Consider the following 26,361-nt stretch of genomic DNA (forward strand, 5'->3'; position numbering starts at 1 on the left):
TTTAGCGTAAGAGTTTCTGTATCAAATGCTAAATTTATGGACATAAAAATTCACTTTTCAGAAATATAACTAGCCAACTCCAACTGTACAAAGTATTCAATAAGATGTTTGTATTTTTACTTATTTTATTTATTTTTTTTTGCATTTGGTGAAGCCAAATAATGCCTACAAATCTGTAAAAGACATCTTAAAACCAGACAAGGATGGGTTGTGGAAGTGCGTGACAGACTCTCTTCCACCCCTTCATTAATCATTCCAAAACTGACTAATCAGTAACATCAGATGAGGCAAGATAAAGCACTCGTCTCTATAAACATACCAGATTATGGTTCGGTGAATGCAACAGCTTGAAAAGCAACCAAGTCTCGCTATAGTTCAAACTTTGCCATCTTCAATCAAGAGTATTTCAAATTTCCTTGATTTGTTTTCAGACTGGGACAATAATTTTAAGCTGCACCCGCATAAAAAATAAAAAAAATAAAAAAAATAATCTCTGCTTTAGTGTAGAAACTGTACGCTCTGCTAAACCTCAAAGCTCTGTCTACACACCCAGATTCTCTGAAATATAAATGTTCTGTCTAACATTCAAGCTTCATTTTTGTGCCGCCATCTTGAGAATTTTCATTGTAAAGAAAACTCGTTGAAGGAATCCAATAAAATGCCAGATATGTTTGGGATGTTATTGCTTAACTGTGGGTGTGCTCCTTTTGTCTCCTCAAAAGGTTAAGCTGCCCAGCCAACAAACCCTGCCCTGGCCGGGTTACGGCAACAATCCTGTCAAAGACTCAGAAATGTTGTTGTATTGTCTATTTTTCTATTTAATGTCAGGCTGCATGACGCCTTCAAACTAAAACTTGTACTACCAGTAATATTTGATTATCCCTATTTAAGCTCACGTGTGGCTAACTAAACAAAAGTGTGGTATTCTTCAAGGATCTAAACTTTACCACTAGAAACACAAAGATCTTAAAGTATCTCGATGTGTAATGAAAGAGACAAAACCACCTTTAAAATAGTGTAGATGGTAAAATCAAGGCTAAACTTTGCTCGTTCTTACTATCTCAATGGGGTGTGATTACTTTTGACCAAACATAAATTGGCTCAAAGTATCCAAAGCGTTTTTATTTTTTGTAGAGTTTGCAAATGTAAAGCTAGGCTATGCTAAGAAGTCAATCCACATGCACACTCAGAGGTCTTGTGGTGTGTTTTGAGCATTAAACATGGTGTGATAGTCTGGCAGGAGCTTGTTTTGGGCGTTGTGGCGTGGCAAGAGTTCAAATATCTGTATATCGTCTAAGAATTTGTGTTGCGTCAATAAATCTGGGACTCGGCTTTGACTCAATCTGCTGACGTGATCAGCTTGTTGAGCCTAAAACAAACATGGAGGAGAAGCTGATCGTTCTCTTCCTTAACTTTATGGTATTTTTCTTACTTGTAAGGACACGATACTATTAAGAAGTTTCTTTAATTTTATTCTTATTTTTTCCCTTCTTGGAGGACAACAACAATGGAGGTCATCAGCAGTTGGTCTTTTCTTGCTTTACTTCTGGTACATAGTGTATAACAGGAATTTAATGTTATGTAAAAGAAGATTGTGGGCGGGATTGAAATCTCAAAAACCCGAATACTTACAAACGTTGGAAACATTAGCTTAAATGAGCGCTACATTGGCACTTTCTGATGGTTTCTGCCAATCATCAGGTGGCTATCGGACCTCCACCCCAACCGTTATACTCCACTGTTCAATGGACCTATAACTGGTGGGGGCCCTGAAGAGGTACGGTTCTGTACTGAAGAATGGGTCACAATGAAAACGCTCAAAATACCGGATCAGACCGGAATGTACTGTACCAGACTGCCCAGTGGAAGTAAGGCTAAAGAAATAGAAGTACCGCTGAAAGCTGCCGTCATTCAGATGCACCTCCTGCAGTAGATGGTGAAGCTCACTGTACCGAGAGTCTCTGAACGATCCCATCGATAGACAGGAATTTGATGTGAATTTGACGTGTAAATCATAAATCGTCGTAATGCTTTGCTCTTGTGTTGCCTGAACTTTGAGGCTTTTATTCCATACTCAAAGCTGCTTTGAAAACAAAGTAATTGGAGCCAGGTCAGTTCAAAAGTTCACCACCTGGTGGCTTGTTTACACAAGCAAGTACAAACTTTACTACAAAAAACCGACTCCACCCACTTCGCAAAAGTTGTGTTGGATTCCCGTCACACTCCGTCCAGAGTGCGATCTTACTCCAACGACACATTTTTCCAAACTAAACATCAAGGGGTTTATATCAGTTGTGTAAATGCTGAATTGAGTTTAAATGTGCGTTAATTTTTAAACTCTTTGGGGTTCAGAGTTGCATCTGGAGTGAATCGAGATTACTGTACAGTCAAAGAGATGTCTCGCAGAAATACTGGTGATTATGTGTCATGCATGGCTGAGGGATATAGAGGACTACCAAGTGCATGTGTCCACTAAACAGAAATGAATTCAGCTGCTGACCTACATTTGTCTCCTAGATGTTCCTCCATCTTCTCTCACTACAGATCACAGTGTCATCTGCAAACATCATGGTCCACAGAGATTCCAGTCTAACTTCATCTGTCAGTCTGTCCATCATCAAAGTAAACTCGATCTTTGGTGCAGTCCCATCTCCACCTAGATCTCCTCAATCACACCTACAGCATATCTCGCCACTTTCATCACGTCCGACAACTCCAACATTCTTCTCTGCCACTCCAAACCTCTCTCTGTACCTTGTCATAGACTTTCTCTAGATCTAGAAAGACACTATGCCTGTCTTTCTGATCTTCTCTAGTCTTTGCCAGAAACATCACAGCAAATATTGTATCTGTGGTTCTCTTCCCTTGGCATGAGATCCCACTGTTGTTCACAAGTTCTGGCTTGTGACCTTATGGTTGAGCTTCCTCCATTCTTTCCCATAACTTTATTTTGTGACTCATCAGCTTCAAAACCTTTTGTAGTTTCCATTACTCTGCACATCTTTTTTTTAATTTTTATTCAACAAAAGGAAAAACATGTAATACAACGTTGAGTTGCAAACTCAAACATGAAAAAATAGAACAGGAACACTTTTCTATTTTTTAGACATTGTCTAACTCTCCAAGATCTTGCTAAACGGTTCAGTCAGAAACTCAATCGACTCCTCTCCCAATCACCTCCACACCTCCACAGGTGGGTTTCATTCACTTTGTTCTACTTTTTACCACATTGACTAACTCTAGTTTTTAGAGTCCCTAAAACTCAAAGTTCCTACCTACAAGTAGCTGCGGTTCCATTGACTATGAAATTGCACAAATTGGACTTGCGATAATAATTACGCCTAATGGAAACACGTCCAAAAAAAAAAAGCTTTTGTGCTTGGGACATTTTGAGGCATATCAAAATTGAATCAAATGAGTCACATGACCAACAGTAACTGCTTAGAGCACATGTGTCAAGTCAAGGCCCGGGGGCCAGGTCCGGCCCATTGGCTGATCATTTCATTTTTGGCACCTGTGCGGTTGAGTTTGACACCCCTGACCTAGAGGTTTATTTGTGTAATTGTGATGTAATGGAAACAGTGCCATTGCCAAATTGTGTGTTTTTTTTTGCAAAGCTTTGTCTTTTATGTTTTTACCTTTTGAAGTATATGTTTTTATGCTTTGAACTTGTGGAGCACCTTATGACTTTTGTCTGCGAAAGGTTCTATATAAATAAAAATTACACTTACTTTTCAACATTTCTAGAATTTCTATAAACTTTGGCACATAAGGGAAACGAGCTGCTTCCTCCTCTCCTTGAGTCAAATTTCCACCAGGATCCTGTAGGTCAACAGCATCAATGATGGTCGTTGTTGATCCCGGCCACAACTGATGCAGTGGGTACGTTCTGTTCATCATTTGCATGATTTGGCTTTGGCTTTACATCAAATGACCAACTCATACAACTCACTGCATTTACCCAAACTTGGGATTGGATTATGCCTCCTATGGCTGCATTGACTATATATTTGGACCCTTTTGAACGGAGATTGAATGTGTCGATGATGCTTAAACACAAAATCTTTTACACACCATAACTTTTCAATTGTTAACACGATCAACGTAATTCCAGTAGATTCTGAAGTAGAAAAGCAGCTTTTCTACTTCAGAATCTACTGGAATTATCATGTTAATGGTTAAAAGGTTCCAGTAAATAAATCAAAGAACATAAACACTGGAGCTCCGGTGTTAAAGGGTTGAGTATAATATAAAGACACTTAAGCTCTGGTGCTTTCTTTACACCAAACATTTATCATGAATAGAAGATGTATAGAACAATTTGTGTGCACCAACATGTCTATTTCTTTCTTATGTTTTGATAGATTAAACTGAGACAATTTAAACAGTATTTTGCTGTTTAACTTCTGTATGTGTAACTACTATGTCTAACTGTATATGTAAATTTACATAAACTCTCATAGGGACGCAGTAAATCCAGCACATGAGGAAATCCATCCAAACAGACGCACACACAAAAGGAAGGACAGTCAGAAAATAACAGCATGATGAAAGACTTTCCCATCCAAAGGCTTTCCGTTCCAGCCTGCGGTGCTCTTTAAGGAAGTCCAACTTTGAAATCTGATCTCTCATTCACCTTCAAACAGATCCACATAACAACACATGACAGCAAAAGAAAGAACAGAACAGTGGAGGAGAGAGTTTGTGGACATGTTTTTGTGTGTTCATAGATCAACCGGTTTTGAAGTGGGATACACCTTTTTCAAAACTTTAATTGATCAGTTATTTGCAGAAGTATTTCAAAGCCTGGGGAACTGTAAACAAAAACAAAGATTTTTCTTTCATCTGAAATAAAACAGAAAATTTTCTCAACAATAGGAAAACTTTTATACAAATTTGGTCCAGAATTTCCTAAAAATTCAAATATTCTACTATTGTGAGAAAAAAAAAAAGTAAAATATGTCACAAGGACATTGATGAACATTCTGTGTTAGAGCTGCTTTTCTGGAAGGACTGAAAGATGTTTCTTCAGGAAGGCGAGAGTATGAGACATGGAGGGAAAATCAGAGTATACCCTCTAGAATTTTCTAGACTACACCACTGGGCCTCTCCAAAAACTCCATCAGTAGTAGAGCCTGGTTGGGCCTTGTTTACATCACTCCTCCAGGGCCCCCGCTTCTCTTGGGTGGGCGGCCCGTTCCTCCCGCCCACCTGGACCTCCTGCGGCGGGGGTGGGTGGTTGTCTGGAGTGTGGTGGCGGGTCTCCCTTGGGGGGCCCTGGCTCCTACCTGGGCTGGGGGATGCTCTGTACCGCTGGGCGGTGGTGGGCTGCTCTTCTGGGGTTGGGGGGCTCTCCGGGGGTGGGGTCTCACGCTGGTCCTCCTTGTGCGGTGGTGGGGGGCTCCGCTCTCTGCGCTCCTGTGCCTTCCCACTCCATGGCGTGGGGGGCCTCTGCGGCATTGCCTGGTGGGTGGATTCCCTCCGTGGCTCCATGGCGGGTGTGAGGGGTCCTGGCTGCTTCTGCGGGGGGTTTTGGTGTGGGGATGACCGAGTACTCTCCCCCTTTGTACATTCCATTATCATCCATCTCAGAAAACATAAACACTCACCTGAGCACAGGTGTCAGCTCACCTTTGCACTAATAGTATGCGTGACAGAATGAAAGGTTACATGTGTGGGTTTATATAGAGAAGTGTGTGTGTGAACCGCAGTTGTATTGTGTACATTCTGACTAGTTTATATTTGAAGACTATTTTAGCCAACAGGTATGTTTGTAACTACAGAGTGTGTGTGTGGACAGGCCCCGCCCCTTCCAGATTGCTATTTATACCTGGTTGTTTTATGATGTTAGCCCCTCTCTAACACCATCTGCTACTTTCTCTAAACTCCCCTCTTTTACCTTTCTTTTGTGCCTTTTAGTTACAAGCATAATCAATATAAATAAAGTTTAGCATAGAATACAAAAGGGGTTTATACAAATAGACACTTTGTGTGTCAGAAGATCAATAACCCTCGTTGTGATGGTAAAATCTGTCTAACACATGAGGCTCTAAGCTCATATCTGTTTGCTCAGCTGTTGGACAGGACAAGTAAAAAAAAAAAAAAAAAAGAGAAAAAAAAAGTATGGTTAGCACATTATTTAATTGTTTGTGCTTTCAAGCCTTTTTTTAGTCCAGCAGCTCAACAAACAGACAGAAGCTTTTATATTAGTCAGATTTAATTTTTATCATTTTAGTTATGCAAGGATTGTCTCCTTAATTTGTTTTATTTTTATTCATGTTTTCTTTTTATCTAATAATATTCTGTCCCCTTGCTGGTCACGGCAGGTTCAGATTTCTAATTATGCACAGCTGTGCTCTAATTTAGCACATTTAAGTGTCTGGATTTAGCGTGGTCAAGTCATCTGCCTCTTTATTATTCTCTTTGGGTTGTGGGTTTGTCTTGGTTAAAATTAATCTACTAAAACTATGTCCAAATTCTCACCCTAATCCCCAACTACAAAAAACTATATAGCGCAGGACTATAGTTTATGACATCTGTTTATGAATTCACTGTGGTCTGATGATGAAAACATTGATGGTTTGTTGAAAAAAATATATTTTTATTATTTTTTTTTGCAAAAAATGTTGAAACAATGCATTGTGGTCTATATTTGTCAACATAGTGAGCATCGATGCACACTGATTTTTCGCAAAGACTTCTGGGAAATTTCTAGGACACTGGGTTTGAGAATTATAGATTTTGACAGTACAACAAAATGGCGAAAACTCTATATCGTGCACTATGTAGGGAGAGGAGGAATTTAGACAGTTTATAAGTTTTGAGTTCACTTGTTTCTGGCAGTTTATTTGTATAAACCTCTTTTGTGTTTAAATTAAACTTTACTTTAATAAATTATTTCTACTTGCTTCTCTAGTTGGACACGAAATTGTGGTAAATTTTGAGAATAAAGTCAAGAAAATGTGTGGAAGAAAAGGAACAAGGAGGGAAAACGTATTTTGTCAAACAACCAGGATGCGCCTCTGATCGTAGAGAGTGAGACTGCTATTTTTGAAGAAGCATAAACAAGGTATGACTCATCATGACAGCGTGCCAACTTAAGAAAAACATTTTGAGCGGCTTCCCTTAGCAAACAAAGCATTCCAATATCACAGGGAAGGGCTTTGAGAGATTTGGAAACACAAGAATGAGAGGAGTCAAAACGCTATGACTTCTGCTGTCGAATGCCAGAAGACGACAGCACCTGATCGCTTTTTGTTTGTCACTAAAAGCACTTCTTAATGAAAGAAAAGCACTGAAACCTGAGAAGATTATCCTTTGGTATGCGAAAAATAAGGAAGGTGTTGTCACTGCTGTTTAATCACTTACTAAACCGCAAACAAGGTGATTTCTGAAGGAGGAGTCACATACAATTAAATAAAAATGTTCAGCTGCAATAAAATTAAAGACGTCTTTCAAAATCTACTTGAGTCATATCATATCATAACAAGTCTGAACTTTTTATCTATTCACTTAGTTCTCTTTTAACTACGGAAGCCAAAAACGACCAATCTTACTTTTTTTTACTGTTTTCTTGTGATAACGAGATCCACTATCGCATTATCACAAGAAAAAGAAGTTTGTTTTCCTGTGATAACGAGACAGTGAAGAGTATACCAGAGCGTCCCTCTCTCTCTCTCTTTACTGAGACGTTACCTGTTTAAGTCTCTTTATTTTGTGGTTGACAACCAAAACAGAAACACTCCTAAAACGTTTTTTTACTCTAGAGAAAATTATTAAAAAAAAAAAAAAAAAAATCAGGGCAGGATGTTTTTGGCTTCTGTTTTTGACAAGTTTGTTTATTTTTTATGGATGTTCCTTCAAGTGAACTAATACTTCTACTCAGCATGAAAGCTTCTCAAACGTTGAGATATGAAAAAGAAAAAAAATATGGTTTCAAAAATGATAAATTTCGATATTTAACCACTTGATGCCTGATTTATTTTCAGCTATGAAAAAATAATGTATTTTTGCTTTCAAATAGTTCTTAAATTAAAACAATAACAATATGTGTGAATGCTTTTTGCCAAATAGTGTTGCTGAAGATCCTGATTGCTAAATCTTGTCCTGAACGCTGTGAACATTTTGATAACAACATTGCAAAGGTTTCAAAGTGCACAAAAAATTGAATAATTTCTTGAAAAATTGGGTAAGAATTTAAAAAGCTTAAAATGTGCGAATACCAAAAGTACAAGCATGAATGTGCTGAAGGTTTGGATTTTATATATTGAGATTATATAGAGAGAATTTGAAGATTTTGGAAAAAATCGCAAAACCTGTGTAAAATTACAAAAAATGTAAAATTTTTAAACATCAAAAGTACAAGCATGAATGTCCTGAATGTGCTGAATGTTTAGATGATAAACTTGCATAATTTGCAGACAGAGAACAAAGTATTTAAAGTATTTCTTGAAAAAAAAATGGCAAAAGTTGAGTAAAAATGTGTAAAACAGGGGTCTCAAACTGGCGGCCCGCGGGCCAGTTGCGGCACCCAAGTTGATATTTTGTGACCCCGTATGAAATATTCAATATCTATGAAAGTTCAATGTCTACTAAGTAAAATCTTCTGTGTTTCCACGCTTTTTTGATGATAGCTTTGTATTTTCTTTGTGATGTTTCAGCTTTATGATTAAAACTTTGCATTTACTATTGTCTGGTTGTTGGAAAAGTCCTTAGCAACAGTTGCTAGCCTCGTTAGCTCCTGTCGTTTTACAGGACACGTAGAAGATATCGCTTAGTAGTGCATAGACATGAATAAATGTTCGATGAACTGGTTCAGTAGACAATGGACCAAAGACATAGAGAGTGGACACAAAAAAATATTTTTGGCACAAATGGAACCCCATATGGTCCAGCCTCAGACAGACCCCGCCTTCTGTGGCCTCAAGGTATATTGAGCTTAAGAACCCTGCCATAAAAGGTATGAATATCAAAAGTACAAGCATAAATGTCCTGAATGTTTTACCAATGTTGGATACGTTTCAAATTGCAAAAAGTATTTGAAGAATTTTTAATTTCTATGGGTCTAAAAATGGTTTAAAATGCATAAAATAAAAAAGCCAAAATATATGAATACCAAAAGTACAAGTAGGAATGTCCTGAATGTGCGAAACTTTAAGACAACAAGATTCATAAGTAGACAAGTTTTCTAATCATTCAAAGAAATTTTCCATTCTTTTTCAATGGGGCTGAATAATCGCATAATCGCTTGTGTAAAATCTTAAAAGCCCCACAATATATTAAATACTAACAGTACAAGCATGAATTTGAAAGATTTTTTTTGAAGAATTTTTCATTTCGATTGGGCTAAAGAAAAAAAAGTTGCATGAATTGCGTAAATTTAAAAAAAAAGTGAAATATATAAATACCAACAGTACAAGCAGGAATGTCCTGAACGTTTCAATATTACTTAAGTTTCACAAGTGGACAAAGTTTTTAAAGAATATAAAGAATTTTTCATTCATTTTCAATGGGACTGAAAAATCACAAGTTGTGTGAAATCTTAAAAAAGTCAAATATAAGCGGTCAAGTCCTGGACGAGCTGAACGTTTTGACACCAAAGTATGATTCCAAAGTATTCACACAATATCTGAAGTGGTTTGGTGCATATTTGCATCAATAGACACCTTGGATTAGATATGATGATCATTTTTGTTGCACAGCTCGACTCTTTTGTTGGAATTTACATCAAAATTCTGCCTTATTTAAGTTTCCTTTTGTAGTGAAAAGGTGTTTTTTCCAATCAAAATGAATGTTCTATCATCAGAATTGTGCTTTTCATGATTTCCCTTATGTAAGAGCTTTGCATTACTCAGCAGGTCACATGGTTTATCTGTCATAAATATTGTGTTGGTAATTACACAGCATTTTTAGCAGTTTCATAACAGCCTCTTAGGGAACCTAAATAACGGCTTTGCGTGAGCTCTGAATAATGTCGTACAAGTGTTTTTAAGCTCAGACAGCAACAGCTGCAGTCAGAAAAACTTTTTTCTTGAGGAGCTAAATGCACGTTTACACGGCCAAACGTGACTTTTGGGTAAACTGGGATCAGGTAAATGAAAGTCCTACCAAATCCTGGATAAATATTTTGGAGGACAGAATTCTGTATGGAAGTAAACATGCTGACAGACAACAAAAGCGGCGGTGCTTGAAGGAAGGCTGTCCGTTAGGGCGAGGCTTAACCCATCCGGTGATAAGTGGCAGAGCGGGCATCGGCGAGCAGCCCCGAGTGTTATCCTGCAGAGGGATTTTAACGCTTACTTCAGGAGCTACCTGATGATTAAGACGAAACAGTGACAGAAATGGGGCCCACAGCCAACCATCATGACTAACGTCTCAACGGAAGGGAATTCTGGGCTTTGGAGTTGCTGTGGCACAGCCGACTGCTGTGTGGCACGCGATGTGGGATTACGGACATAAACAAACCTGTCTCTTTGTGCCTGAAGCGCACATTCCCAAACTTCCTCCTGCAGGAATGTCACGCCAGTTGCACCGGCAGACTGGTTCTGCGTAATCCTCATCAATGGGCATTCTGTGTTAAGATTTTGCATTTGACAAGAGTCGTGAAATTAAAATAAAAATTTTGTGGTTAGAAAGTGGGGGCGCGTGGAAAACTGGAAGTCCCTGGGAAACAGATGATTTTCCCTCAGCTCCTGTAGTCAAAACTGTTACGCTTAGGACAAATAATATAGTAAGGATTATGACCAACATTGTGGCTTTTTATTCAGATTTCTATTTTGATCATTATAAACTATACTTAAAAAGATTTAGAACCTTGTTTTTGGACATTCAAGGTTTTATCTTCTCTCTAAATTCAGAACAGTAGATTTTTTATTTTATTTCATTTTATTTTTTTATGTATCTCATAAGAGCTAGAATCTAGTAATAAAGAGAAATTACTTTTAAAATGAGTTCAAATCATAGAAAAACTTGATTTAAGTCTTATAAATACTCAAATTTCACAGTAAAAAATTGGTTTAATTTTAAGGATTAAAAAATTCAAAAAATGCTGACAAGTTAGACCGGCACTCTTTATTTCGTAAACAAAAAAATAGATTTGTATTTTACGAATAAAGGCTAGTTTTATATTTTATTAGGATTCATTAACCCTTTAACTGCTCGCTAAACCAAATGGTCGAGCAGATTTAGAAACCAAGGCAATAAGCAGCAGAAAAATATAAAAAAATAAGTGATTTTTTTTCTTGGCCGGATTGTTAAAAGGTTATGATGGACCAACTTGTACCAAGATTCTCGTTTTGTTTACATTTTGTGCTGAAATGAGTAATTTGCTACGGTGGCCCTGGGGCCTGTTCCAAGAAGCAGGTTCAACAAATTTAGAGTTCGAACCTGAACTTAGAGTCACTGGACTCTAAATTCCCAAACTCAGGGTTTTCGGTTCCAGAACAGCTGAAAATGTTTGATTCAATCAACTTGAAGTTGTCAGAACCAGAATCAGGTGTGAGCGTCGCGATCATTAAAAGCCCTGATCAATGGAGCAAAGACAGCATGATTCACCATGGCAACGAGGACAAACATCTGAGTTTACTACTTCCGGTGGCGGAAATTGATAAGTTCCTTCAAGCATATGCGACTATAGGAGCGCATTTTCTGCAAGAAAAGCAACACAGCTGCAGCGGTAGAACAGAGAGAAAATATCTGCAGTTATTTGAATGATTTCAAATAATGAATAAATAATGTCAGGAAGGTTATTTTGTCTCTTGTTGAGTAAGGAATGGTTTTTGATCTGTTACTAATTTAACCAGTAATCTCCGTAATCGCATGAATGACCAGTTTTCGTAACATTCCCCCCCCCCACCCCCACCTACACACACAGATATCACTGCACGCTAAAAAGAAACTGTAGCTGCCTGGCACATGTTTAAAAAGCATTTATTTATTTTCATTCTCAAGACTTAAAACATATTCGCTGAATTCTTTTTTTAAGCATAAAAATAATTTCCATAGCCAGGAATCGAACCCTCAAACTCCGCAGTGAGAAGCAGCGTTGCTGTTAACTGAGCTAATGTTCGACACAAATACAGGATGGTAGATTATTTCAAATGGTTTCTTGGTGTTTGACATCCCATAATTTCTATTGTTAATGGTTTAAAATAAGGAAAAGAAAACGGTATTTTTTAATAGCGAGTCCCTGGAAAAACTCACTATTTATAATATCGCTGAAATAAAAATTAATTGCGAAACTCCAGTCAGTCGACTCGTGTCCTCCAAATCCTCTACCGACGTAAATAACATTTCCTCTGGATTAATCAGCCTCCTCTCTACATGATCCTCTGAATCAACATGTCATTTTGGTTTCTGCGTGGTGAAAACGTGACGTCTCTAACGTGAATGTTCTCTAAATGTTCATGAGGAACTCATATTTGAGCATCTTTCACTTTAAAAAGGGGCGGAGACCGCAGAGAACTCTAAGTTTCCTGAAGAAAACCTGCTACCGGCCAGGTTTCGTTCAGACTCAGTTACCATAGTGATTGATTCTAAGTTCAGCTTAACCCGCTTCTTGGAACGGGCTTCGTTTCGCACACTTTCCCGGGTTTGAGTTATCTCTCTTTCTGGAACCGAAAACTCAGAGTTTTACTGAATTTGTTCCAACAAAACCTGCTTCTTGGAACGGGCCCCTGAAGTACAAATCTCATCAACAAATGACTTTAAAGATCTAAACGACAGTTTAAAAGGGAAACAATCAATAAAAAAAGGCACACATCTATATGATCTATATTATATATATATATATATATGTTTGCTTTCTTAGTTGTCGCGGCTTTTAAATGTTTTTGCCTCGAATGGTTTGTTGATTTGTCGATGTGTTTTGCACTTCAGGGACACCGTAGTTTCCACCTATTGCACTTTTTTGTCACTGTAGTCAAAACTAACAATTTGCTAAGAACAAGTAAAAATACTTATTAATGTGTTGTACATCATTTAATCTAATAGTTGCTTTTTTAAATCGTATTTCTTGCTTTCTGAATGCTTGTGGAACTCTGTCTCTAGATTATATCTTAATGACTTTTTGCATGGACAGATAATTGAACTACTTTTTTAGTGATTTTCTTCTTTAGCTTAGTGCTCTTTTCCTCTTTTTAGGCTGCCTTTTTGCAGATAACTTGTTGATTTACATCGTGTGAACTTTGAATTTATCTGTTTGTTTGGATTTTTCAGAAAACGTCAACAGTAAAGAACCGAAGCCTGATAAGTTAATCAGTATCAGCTACTGTTGAACTGTTTGGTTTTTATGACATCATGCGAGCAGCAGTCACAGAGTCTCTGAACGCAGCCCCATTCACACTTTATTAGCTCTAATTTCTCAATGTCAGTGGCAACTTTTAAGAAGACAGATAAGATTATTTAGGACATGATCTGGATTGATTAATCAGCAGATGAAAGGAAAAACATTCCAATAAAACAATCAACAGGAGTCGCTTTTTTCTCCCATAAATCTTCATGTCAGTGTTTGGTTTAGTTAAATCGAGGATTTAGATTAGGTCACCATTGGAACATATCAACGGACACAAATGACCTTTGAACAAATAACAGTTTCCACATAAAACTGACTTTGAAATAGAACATTATGATTTACTGTGGATCATATTAAGATATCAGGTTGATAAATCTTTTCTTTTCTTGTCATGAATAATATAAGCTTCTAATTAGGCCTCCATGGCCGCTAATTTAGACTGTACATTTACCAACACAACTAGTTCCTGGTTCGCTCATTTCAAAAAGAACAATATGAGAGGTTTACAAAGTATGGAGCTGAAAAAGTCTCACCCGATTTGTGAGTCCGTAATTCTTGATTTGTAACATTTTGTGAGTCATTGTGTATTCACATGTACAAAAATTACAAACAAATACAATTTACACACGCACAACTTTAAATTACAACAGCTTAAAACTAACTTCACATCTTTAAAGTCCTTTTTTATTAAAAAACGTTCTCAGTAGTGTTTTAATTATGATTATAAAGTTTTTAACCAAAATTCCACAACCTTAATGTCTTAAAAAGCCATTTTTTCATGTTGATCTGAAGCCTCTGTTTCCAAACTCTCCTCTGAGGGGGCGTGGCTTTTGGATCCAATCTATTTATCACACATTTCAGTAAGAAAAAATAAAATATCTGCATTTGACTCCTCCCCTGAGGCGGGAATTTCTCAGCATTTACACTCTTTGTCATTTTGCCTCCAATCAGAGACAATTTTGTTCGGCCCTCCCTTAAAAGTTGGCCAACATTCTGTTTCTTTATGTGCTTCAAAAAAAAGGATATTTCCAGGAAAGGTTTGAGACATCTATGCCTCTGTGCTTAGAAGCTCCTATGAGTAAATCGATAAAACATCTTCAAAATTTCTAAGGTTTTTATTTACTTAAGGAGGTATTCAAAACGTCCACATCTATCCTCAATAATCTTCAATTTTCTTTCAGTTTCAGTATAATTAAACAACGCTTCATTTATTACTACGTAGCCACAAACCAGGACTGGCTTTGTGGGATAGGCAGTTGCCTAATTTCCAATACCAAAATAAACACACAAAAAAGGAAAAATGACTTTTTCTCTGGATGTGACACAAAAAATATGCTAAAAATAAACGTACATAAAATGAAACTGTCCAAACTTTTAAACACTTAAGCCCCCACATATCCCTTCTGCTTCTATCTCACACTGTGTACATAAAAACAAGAAGGATGAACACCATTAAGAAAAAAAGGTAAATTATATATTTTTTTCTACTTGTATTAATAACAAAGATTTTTTCTCATAAAAGGCTCAAATTTGTTCACATGTTTTTCCTTTAAAAATGCATTCATGGACTCATGATGGTGCCTTCGGGTGCAGCTCCAGGAGTCTGGGATAAAGGTAAGAAAGAAAACGTGGAACAGCCATTAATTTAAATTACGTATAAATAAATAAATAAAAAGTTTAATAGCTAAACTTTAAATAATAGAAGAAAAGAAAGAAAAACTCTTCATTTGTATTTCTTTACAATCTCAGATTTAGCTTATTATGACAACTAAATAACTAAACTTCAATAATTTAGAAAAATGTCTAACAGAAAGATTTCCTGCAATTTATCAGCGCAATCCTAAAACATATGTTGTGTTTCTCATCATTGGCTGAATGTTAAAATGCTAATTTTTAATTATTTTTTAAAGTGTTTTACAATACTTTTACATGGATTGAATTAATCAATTTATTCATTAATTCAAAATAATATTTAAAGGAAGATTTGTAATTATTCAAGTTCTGACTTTATTTTTAAAATAAAGATAACTAAAACTGCATTTCTTTTCATTTTTTCCCCCACAAGATCAAATAAAAGTTATTGTTTTGTGTTTTTCTTTGGGCACTTTTTGGTTTAGCAACTTCCCTCTAAGGTACAGAATTAACCAAAACCACAGAAACTGAAGCACAGGAGCCTCATCCATCTTGTAGTGACGATGCTGCTGATTTTTATAGAAAACTAGAAATATTTTCTCACAGCATGAATTTGTTCTTGCTGTTCAGCAGACTGTTTAACTCAAAATGAGGCTATTTCTCTGTTGTTTTAACTTGATGGAGGTCTTCGAAAAGAAAGTCCTTTTTAATGAAAAGTCAATATTAGTTTGACATTTGTATGCAGCATTGACAAAAAATTACACATTTAGGTGACCCATGTTGATTATTTATCACCAAATGCAACAAAATTGGGCAAAAAAAACCCCATAACATAGTAATATTTTAAGTACTATTTATAAATTCTCACTACTTTTATTTAAAAAAAATCAAATTTTACATGTATTTGAGGCAAATGAGAATTATTAATAACAATTGAACTTCCACCCTTTAATGCATTTTTGCAGCATTTAGTAAAATTTAATGCAAATTAAATATGAAACAGTGAGAAAACTACCTTCTGTTTTTTATATGCATTTTGCCTTGTTGACACTCAATATTTTGAATTAAAAAACTGTTTGCGATTCTTTTTTTCAACTAAATAACATAACATTTTTTTTAATCTAAATAAAACTAAGACAAAAAGATTTTGAGTTTGTAGAAAAAAATATATAAAATGATGGGATGATCAAGTTGATTTAAATCTGTTTATCTTATTTGAAATTTAAGTCAAACGACTTTCCGACGTGATAAAACCCATCGGCTGGGTGAGTTCCGAGCGAGCTGCATGGCTCAGGAGAGGCTTTGTCTCCCTCGTGTTTATGCTCTCTGCTTCCTGTGTGGCAGTCCAGGAACCAGTGAGGGAAGAAACACTGCAGTGAAAGACCAATCAAACATAAACACGAACAATAAATATTGAACTTTGCTCCAAAGATTCAGTTTTATGGTGTCTTCCAAATGCCATCCAAGGACAGCACAGTACTGGGACCGATAAAGTCTTGCTGCTTGATAAATCATCACTTCGGCTTGCTTCCTTTAGACATTATCTAAATGAGCTCTGACCTTTCTGGTTGAGTTATGGTCATTAAGGAGCTTTGTTATCTCCTTCACAAGCATATCTTGGAGTGAAAGTGACGTTTATAACACAGATCTTTTTCTATACTATTAAGCTGTGTGTGTAACCCTTGTGCTATCCTTGTTTACATTAAAAATAGGGTCATCTTGACCCCACAAAACAGCGCATTGAACTTTTTTTCCAAGGATTAATCAATATAAGGGTGGGGTCATCTGGGCCCCAAAAGAGTGCACAAGGCTTTTAAGGAGTATGTATTGTCAAGAGTCGGGAAATATGATACATATCGTGATACACATCTCACGATACAACATGTATCGCAATATATCCCAAGACTATACCAGAACAATTTTCTCTATTTTTTTAATCTGAAGCTCAATGCATGGCCTGCAACACATTCTAACTCTTAAGTCGTCACATTTTGATGCATAGTCGAGGACCTCTCTGCATCAAAAATTCATGTTTCATGTGTCCCTAACTCCTGGTTTTTTGACGTGCTGGCTGTTCCAATTAAATCAAGGCTCCCCAACCTCTGGGCCGCAAAACCGGTACCGGGACATGGACCGCACCGATATCCTAATCCTAACCTTAACCCAGTACCAGACGCGGACCAGTACCTGATGCAGATTAGTACCAGTTCCAGATTTATACCAGGCTAGGGTTAGGTTACCAGGTTAGTATCAGTACCGGACGCAGAGCGGACCACGGGACCCGGCCAGTACCGGTACCCTAACCCTGGCCTGATCCACGTCCCTTGGTTTAGTCCATGTCTGGTACTGATACCCTAACCCAGTACCTTAACTTTAGCCTGGTCCGCATCTGGACCGAACCACAAGACGCGGCCGTCACTAGTAACGTAACCTGGTACCCTAACCCTAGCCTGGTCTGGGTTCCATGGTTCGGTCCGCCTCAGATGCCAATACCCTAACCCATTACCCTAACCCTGGGCTGGTCCACAGGACGCGTCTGGTACCAGTACCCTACCCCAATACCCTAACCCTAAGCTTGATCTACGTTCCTTAGTTCGGTCTGTGTCCGATACCAATACCCTAACCTGGTACCCTAACCCTAGCCTGGTCTGCGTCTGGACCAAACCACGAGACACGGCCGGAACTTGTACCCTAGTCTGCACCACGTCTGGTACAACGTCCAGAACCGGTACCACATCTGAAACTGGTACTAATCTCGTGGTTCAGTCTGCGTTCTGTACCGCATCTGACAACACGATTGGACCCCTAATTTAATTGGAACAGCCAGTACGTTAAAAAAAAAAAAGGCGTGTTGGGGACATCCTAAATCTTAAAAAGTGACATGGAGGGGTCCTTGACCAAACGTCAATATGTTAGAACTTGAGAATGAGAATGTGCTGGCTGCACTACTTCACTTGTTTTTAATCAGAGCCCGGTATGACGCAAAGCAATCCACGTTTTTATGATACTGGCAGAAATGTGGCACAGAGTTTCAGTTCAGTAACCATCCCGAGTAAAAACTAAGAAATACATGTCTTATAACAACAAAAACCACGAGGCTGACTGAACATTTAACACAAGCTGGTTCTCGAGAGATTGTTGTTTTGGTACGATGTAGAGTTGTTCATAGAGTGCTGTCCTGCAGACTAGTGGTCAGGGGTTAAGGTGTAAAAAAAGTACGACGCTGAAGAACACTGTTAAATAATGAACTATGTTTCATCTTGTCAGCATTTTAAATCAATACAAGTATCGCCAACTGAAATATCACGATACATTGGCGGCCATGGTGCAATGGTAGGGCGGTCGACTCCTGTTTAGAAGATTGTGGGTTCGATTCCTGCCTTGCCCGCCTATAGGTCAAAGTGTCCTTGGGCAAGACACTAAACCCCACATTGCCTCTGGTGGAAGGTTGGCGCCAGTGTTTGGCAGCGGAGTGTGGAATGGGTCTGTGACTGTAAAGTGCTTTGGGCCTTCAAGGAAGCTAGAAAACTGCTATACAAGTATGTGCCATTTACCATTGCCGAAATGATTTTTTCCTACACCCCTAGTGTTTATGTTATATAATATGCTCCATGACGTCTACCCACTTCCCAGAGCTGATGCAGTGACCAGCAGGGACACTCACTCCTCCTGCTGTTAGTATTGAACTTTAAATGGGACCTAAGTACCATTTCTTTCCACATCTCCAGGGTGGTCTATCAATGTAATACTGGTGCCTTGAAGGTCCAAGGAATATGTTGAATACAGTGGAAAGGCTTCAACCAGATAGGAATCACCTCATAAACACGACTGATAAGGCAAGCCAGTGTAGAAATTGGTTTGAAAAACTAGCATTTTTCCCGCATTACCCATAATTCCACATCCATTCCACTACCTCAGCAACAACAAAAGAAGACATCCAATAGATTTGTGTTCCTGCTGCATCTCCACTGTCTCTGACCCGGACCTGGACCTTTGGGGGGAATAGAGGGGATCAAGGAGAGGGCGTGGTCTCTCCATGTCTACCCCATTTCCTGTCTTCAACACAAGCTCTAATTAGAAATTTGGGTGGCCTTGTTTATTTACATGGTTGAAATGTGGCGAGGATGTATTTATATTTTCATGGCGAGTTCTCAGCAGTGCTGCGTTACAAAACCTTCCCTTGAGATTGTTGTGGGAGCGCAGAGAGAGCAGTGGCTCAGTATGTGTGCAGCTTGTGTCCTCATGTGGGGCGGGTGGGGGGACAGTGGCAAAGGCTGGCTGAGGTCGAATTATTTGCAGAATAAAAACTTTGCTGGTATTTTATTAACAAATTACATTTTTTTTCTGTTGCTTCCATATAAAGTATTAATATATAAATTGGGTAATCCCACATTCCAAATGCCTACATCAAAAAGGATGTAAACTATGACCTGTGACATTTTGGCTTTGAAACAAGTTTCCCAAACTACATACAAGCTCCAAAACTAAAGACTACCGGTTACATAGACCAGGGGTCCATAGACTTTTTCTTGTGAGGGCCCCATAACTGTTTTCTTCTCTGATGTGGGGCCGGGGTCAGTTTGTAGGCTAACAGAAAAAGTGTAACAATCACAGCCTAAACATAAACATTTACGATTTTCTAGAAAGCTGCACATAACCAAATATTAAATGATAATTTTTTGTTATCTTCACAGAAAGAACAATGCTAAAACGTTTTACAAACTAGATAAACAGCATTACCTGTGATAGATTAATAGCTGAAGATGCTTACATTTAAAGCTGAAAACACTGGCGTTGATAGCTGAAAACACTGAAGCTGATAGTTAGCTAAAATATTAGCAAAGGGCTAAATTAGCCTAAATAATTGGAAATAAGTCTAAATTAGCCAAAATAGCTAGCATGTAGCCGAAGTATTAGCTAGCCGCCAAATTAGCCTAAAAAATTGGGAAAATGTCTAATTTAGCCAAAGCAGCCAACATAAAGCTAAAATAATAGCTAAACTACAAATTAGCCTAAAAAACTGAAAAAAGCCTAAATTAGCCAACACTGTGAAGATAACTAGCATGTAGCTGAAATATTAGCTAAATGACAAATTAGCATAAAAAACAGAAAAAAATTCTAATGTAGCCACAACAACTACCAGAAAGCTAAAATATTAGCTGAACTCTAAATTAGCCAAAAAAATTGAAAAAGCCCAAATTAGCCAAAATAGCCAGAAATATTAGCTAAATGCCAAATTTGCTTTAAAACTGGAAAAAGCCTACATTTGCCAAAACAGCTACCATGTAGGCAAAATATTAGCTAACTGCCAAATTAGCCTAAAAAATGGGATAAATGTCTAATTTAGCCAATGCAGCCAGCATGAAGCCACAATAATACTTAAACTACAAATTAGCCAAAAAAAAAAAAAACCTGAGAAAACCAGATTAACCAAGATAACTAGCATGTAGCTGAACTATTATCTTATTGACCAATTTGCATAAAGAACTGAAAAAAATTCCTGTAGTAGCCAAAACAGCTAGCATATAGCTGAAATATAAGCTAAATAATGAAAAAATGTCTAATTTTGCCAAAACAGCTAGCATAAAGCTAAAATATTAGCTATACTCCAAATTAGCCTAAAAAACTGAAAAAGCATAAATTAGTCAAAACAGCTAGCATGTAGCTGAAATATTAGCTAAATGCCAAATTAGCCTAAAAAACAGAAGATGCCTATATTAGCCAAAATAGCTAGCAGGTAGCTGAAATATTAGCTAAACGACAAATTTGACTAAAAATCTGGAAAAAAAATTTATCTAAAACGTGGAGGATAGCCGGATCTGGCCCGCGGGCCGTATTTTTGGGACCCCTTCCATAGACACACAAAAGCTGTCTCTACCTGTCACAGTGGCGGCACTGTGTATTTATGTTTCAGGCCCAGGACTGCAGCGTTTTGAAGCCGCAGCTTTTCTTGTGGAGCCGTGGCTGCAGAACGCCTGGACCTGGCTTTGATAAAGTAAACATGTGAGCACACACTCACACATGTACGCACCGTCCTCCTCCCTGCCAGTCAGCTGCAGACCACACATCCAGACCACACAGAGTCTGAGAACAGCCCGACTCACTCTCACGCAACCAGGCCGATGGGCTGTCAGTCTGACCACTGGGTCTGCAAGTCCCTCAATATGAGCGATTTGAGCAAATAAATACCAATTTTGACAGAAATAATATATTCTATTAAAAGTTGCAAACGTATTGGTGTATGAACTGTTTTCAATAATGTAAATAACACTAACTAATGCTTCATGAAGTTTTCTCCTTTCTACCTGCAGGAACCAACTGTGGATGTGGCGCACCCTGCTGGCCATTCACCGTACTGCAGCCACAATTCAGAAAACAAAATTCATTTTTCTCTGCTTGACCACCTCAAAATGTCTAATAATGCATTTGTTTGATACATTTAGCCTCCAAAGCTCACAATCCAAACAAACAGTCGTGTCTTGCACCAGTGCCAGATAATTCTACAAACACAGTGCCGCTTATCAGCTCTTATCTGTTTACACTCATGTCCCAAATCATCTTATGGCAGCTCTCCACTGCTGCTCCTCATCCGTCAACTGTTACTGCCTTCCTGCCATCACGACGCTTCAGGTCAAAGGCATTGTTGTATGAAGACACATGCATAAACAGAGCCAGTTAAAAACAATTCAGTCTGATTAATTGTGCAGATAAAGGTTTTATTTCCCAGTAATGGGATTATATTAAAATAATGCTTTAAGAAAACACAAGTTTTGTTTAAATTATATAATGATAAATAAACTTTTACATTTAGTTAGAGGGAAGCATGATTTAAGTAAGTTTTTTTTAGCCTTTACGTCATATCTTTTAAAATAACCACCTATTAACAATTCATTGACATATTTGGAACTGTTTAATAAAAACATCAGTTATGACTGCAGTGAAGTTTAAAAGTCTCTTACATTAATGCACTCCCTGACCTCAGAATAAAATGAAATTTATTTTGTTTTTCAAGCTAATAAAATGTTAAAAAATTGTTTTTAGGTTTTATTATCCTTTCTTGTGTGACCAGCAGATGTCAGCAGAGCATTTTAACACTTTTATTTAAAACAAACCTGTCTTTAATTTCTTCCTTTACAGTAGTGTAGTTAACTACAGGTAAACATGTTATCTGCACAAACTACTGTAACAAAGGAGGAAAAGCAGAAACATGATTAAAAAAGATTAGTCTTTTGAAAAATCAAAATACACTTTGAGAGGTTTAGGTATCAGGGAAAAAACTGAAGTTAGAGCCAAGAAAGTATGGAAATTGGGTTTTTTTTAATTTTTTTAAATTCGCAAAAACTCTGATTTATTAGCCAAAAGGGGCTTTTTAAAATATTTAATTAGCATGTTATTTTATGAAATCACCAGTGCCTTTTTTTTGGAGGATGCAAACTTCATTGGAGTCTAGATTAGGTTTTTTTTGTAGTTTCTACATGACAACTTCTAGCTTTTTAATTTGTATTTCTCCATCTATTCCGGATTCACAATGACTTTAATAAGAACTACTCAAAAATGCAGTTTTAATCTGAGTTTTCTTCATCTATGTCCTCCATCATGAGAAAAATGCTACGAGAACATGTCAAAAACACAATTTTTATTGGAGCATGCCTTTAAATACGTCTTTATTTCTATTGTTTTAAGAAAGGAAGGTGTTATTTACCCAGCTTTGAACACGTCAATAGAAAAAGCACAAATTAGTTATTGTGCTTTTATTTTGAAACTACTTAAGTTTCAATTGTCAAATTGATAAGTCACCATTTTTGAAGCCCATTTATGGGCTGTTTTTGCTGAGAAATTGAACCTGTTGTATACAAATTATATAGTTTTTCACTTTATGTTCTTGTTTTTTTACATTTTAAACCATTAATTTATAAAAGTTAAAGAAAAGCTTTTTATTTTGGAGAAAGTTAACACTTTTGTGGTTTAATTTTCTTGTCATTTAAGATATTTGATCCAATGACGAAACTTTCAGGGCTTCACGTCTGAGCGCAGACCGTGTCACTCACAGCAACGGCCCAAAAAGGCGGAAAAACTGAAGCCTGACAACAAATTATGCGACTTCCTGCAGAGGGGGAAACACCACAGCCAACGTGTGAATGTTTTTCTTTGCTGTTTTTCCCTCATCTTTTGTGACTCTTTCATTCTTTTTTTTTTTTTTCTCTCTTTATCTACAAATGTGGTGAGCTCAAATATGAAACAACCACATATTGGCACGGCTTCAAACATGTTTATTTTGACATAAATCTCACATTTGTTTTTAATACAGGAAAAAAAAAACATTAACAGCACGATTGTTGGAATAATTTACAATTTTGCAAATTTTTGCAACGTTTGTAAACAGTGACGTAAGATGAAAACTGAACGTTCAAGGTGGGAATTTTTTATCTTTTTATTAATATATTCCATCTTTGCACAGCAATTACAATTGTTTGCACACGTATGTCTAGTTTTAGTCTTAAGTTCTCTAATTTTACTACAAATGACAATAAAAATGTTTTTTCTGTGTGAAAAATACAGAATCACATTGCTGCAGATCAGCTTTTTACCCTTTAGAAATAGGAAAAACAAATTAAATTAACCCGTGAACAAAGAAACATCTAATGTTTTCTATATTTCTGTTAATTTCAAGGAAATTCTAACGACACATGTTGGAAAATACGGCAGAATCCCAGGGTAAAAATGCAGACGTTGATGCTCGGCTCACAGCCGCCCATGCTCGGTTTGTGTGAATTCCAAAAGGGGAACAACATCAGCAGCTCGAGGAGGACGTCTTTTTATGCACCGATATGCCAAAACTGTGAAAATGTCTTTTGTGAAAGTTCTGCTGTAGGTGGGGGAGTCACGTTTCACACCAAAAATGTCCAGATAACAGTAATACGACAACTACAGCCACCCACGTGCACAAACATCTGATGCGACATAAAGCGTTTACCACAACAGTATAATGTACATCCACTTCACCGATTTATTTACTGTAAACTAACGACTCAAACATTACAGTTAGGGCTATCTGACTAAATATGATTAAAAAAAATGATTTATGGCTCCTGAAGAAAAAAGAAGAAGAATGATTCCCGTCTGTGATTTTGGTCAGACTCTGCGAAAGTGATGCGGTTTAAGTGTGAAGGAAGTTAATGCAGAGATCGAAACTATGGACCACAGAAGAAAAACAACAAAACCTCCATCCTTCGCAATAATTGAACCGCCACAAAATCAGAAACTTTTGACAAACCAAATAAGACCCCAAATCATCAAATATTGACGTTATTTGGGAAATAATATTCAATATTTTATTCAAAATTAGAACAAGTATTTAGGAAGTTCATTTAGAAACCAGTCGTTGACTGGATTTTTGTTGCGTATAATTTAATGGACCTTAAATATAATTAAATGTTCAAATAAATGTTGAGAGACGGACAACGTTTGTATATTTTATAATGCCAATGGAAAAAAAAGTTAAAAATGTTCAAGGATTAAATAATTAATGCATCTTGTAATGATCACTAAAAAGAAATCAATAGTCTAATTAAAAAAAAAAATACTTTTGTCAAGGACAGAAACCAAAATTATGGGCAATAAATGTTTAAGCTCTCGATCAAAGCTGCATTAGGGTCACCTAAGGACAGGAAAACTTTTATCGCTCAACCTTCTAGGATTTGCAGAAACATAACTTTAGGATCATTTTAAGGAAAACGGAATCTGAGCTTATGTTTGAAAAAAAAAAAAAAAGTAAAACTACAGTCTGTTGGGTTACGTCATCTAACACCATAAAGAAAAAGAGCAAGTGTACTGTTGAGTCCATCAAAAAAGTACAAATACACACAAAACTACTAAAGTGTGTATTCTCCCTAAATTAAACAGTAAAAGTGAATATTATAAATTAAATAAGTAGATCTAACAGGTAACAATATGAAGGAACGTTGTGGTGTCACTGCTCAATAAGTTAAATATTCCTCTATTGTAAAATCTAAAAGTAAAAAGTTTGATTTAAAACATGTTTTTTAGTTCCAAACTACTTTGATTTTAACCTAAAACTAACGAAAATTTGGAATTTGACTCACAAATATTTATGATAGTCAAGATGCATATTTAAAAAAAAATTCTAAAACTTTGAGTTTATCCGCTAATCAAAAAAAGTTTGAACATTTTCAGCAGTTAAAATATTACTTTTATTCTGAATAGACACCAACTTCTCATTAGAGACTCAGTATTGTAAATAAATTGTCTTTCAATTTATTTTCTTGTGTTACTGACATCACATTTGTTAACCATTTTAGGAACAATAAAGGTTGCTGTTAAATGGGCAGAAATACAGGACAAAGGTTTATTTGTAACGTTTTTTTTTCTCCTAACTTTAATTAAGCAGAACTAGTTTCACACTCTCATTTTTTCTTCTACGTCAGAAGATTTAGGCGACTTTCTGGACATGCATGGGAACCAGAGCGCTCCTCTCTGTCTGAACCTGCATCCTAACCAGAAAGGTAGTTTTCCTTCCCACTCCTGAGGCCACAAGTTTCACATCTAGAGGAACAGATAAGTTATGAGATTAGTATCATTTTCCAGTCAATGTGGGTTTACATTTGACAAAATCTTTGACCAAAAGAATTTTCAGATAAAATGTGTGGATGAGTGACCAGTTGAGATAAATGCAGCACTTGGAAAGGGGCGGACTTACCATTAGAGAAAAGTCTGGGGCCTTAAGCGAAAATGTCTAAAATACTTTTATGCCCATTATTATTTAACGGTCATTCATTAAAAAAAATAAAAATAAAAATAAAAATAAAAATCATCCCAATCAACCAACATGGCTTAAGACTGATCATGTGAAGGTGTTTGTCCTCCCCCATCACTTTGCAGCAATGGAACATTCCACTCAGCAGCAAGTTAGTGAACAGAGAATTCAGTTTTTTCACAGATTCTGTTTGTTCTTTTCTTTGTTTTTTGTCCACTTGAGTGGATTTGATTTTGACTTTGTAGATAAAACATGTTTTGGGAGGATGGACATAATTGGGCTTTTATCTCCTTATTGTAACACATTTCTGCAGGTGAAGCAGTGCCTCACCGGCCATCATGAGATGTCTACCCAAAAAACAGTTAAATAAATATGCGTCCACTAATATGTTCCATAAATAAATGTTTATTTTTATCCTCAAAATCACTCACAATAAAAAGTGAAACATTAGTTTAATTAACGAATTCCCTGCAATTTGCAACATTTAAATATATTAGTTTTACCATTTTTTTAAGTTGAGTAAACCATCAACTCAAAATTTTATTGATAAAAGCAAATAATTTAAAATGAAATTTAGTTTATTGAATTGCTGTATTTTGCATATTTCCTGATCAATTTCAGCACCTTGACATTCTTGACATTGATTTTGTCTATTAGTAGACAA

General features: G+C 36.8%; 1 long non-coding RNA gene across 1 annotated transcript in view; it reads right to left on the reverse strand.

Moving 5' to 3' along the window:
* Positions 1-23,339: 23,339 nt before the first annotated feature.
* Positions 23,340-26,361, reverse strand: part of LOC112147147 — a 3,692-nt gene continuing 670 nt past the window's right edge. The window contains exon 2 of the long non-coding RNA XR_002919408.2: positions 23,340-25,486. This is a non-coding gene — a long non-coding RNA (uncharacterized LOC112147147). The remainder of the gene's footprint in view (positions 25,487-26,361) is intronic.

Source organism: Oryzias melastigma, linkage group LG17 (assembly GCF_002922805.2).
Source record: "Oryzias melastigma strain HK-1 linkage group LG17, ASM292280v2, whole genome shotgun sequence".
NCBI lineage: Eukaryota > Metazoa > Chordata > Actinopteri > Beloniformes > Adrianichthyidae > Oryzias > Oryzias melastigma.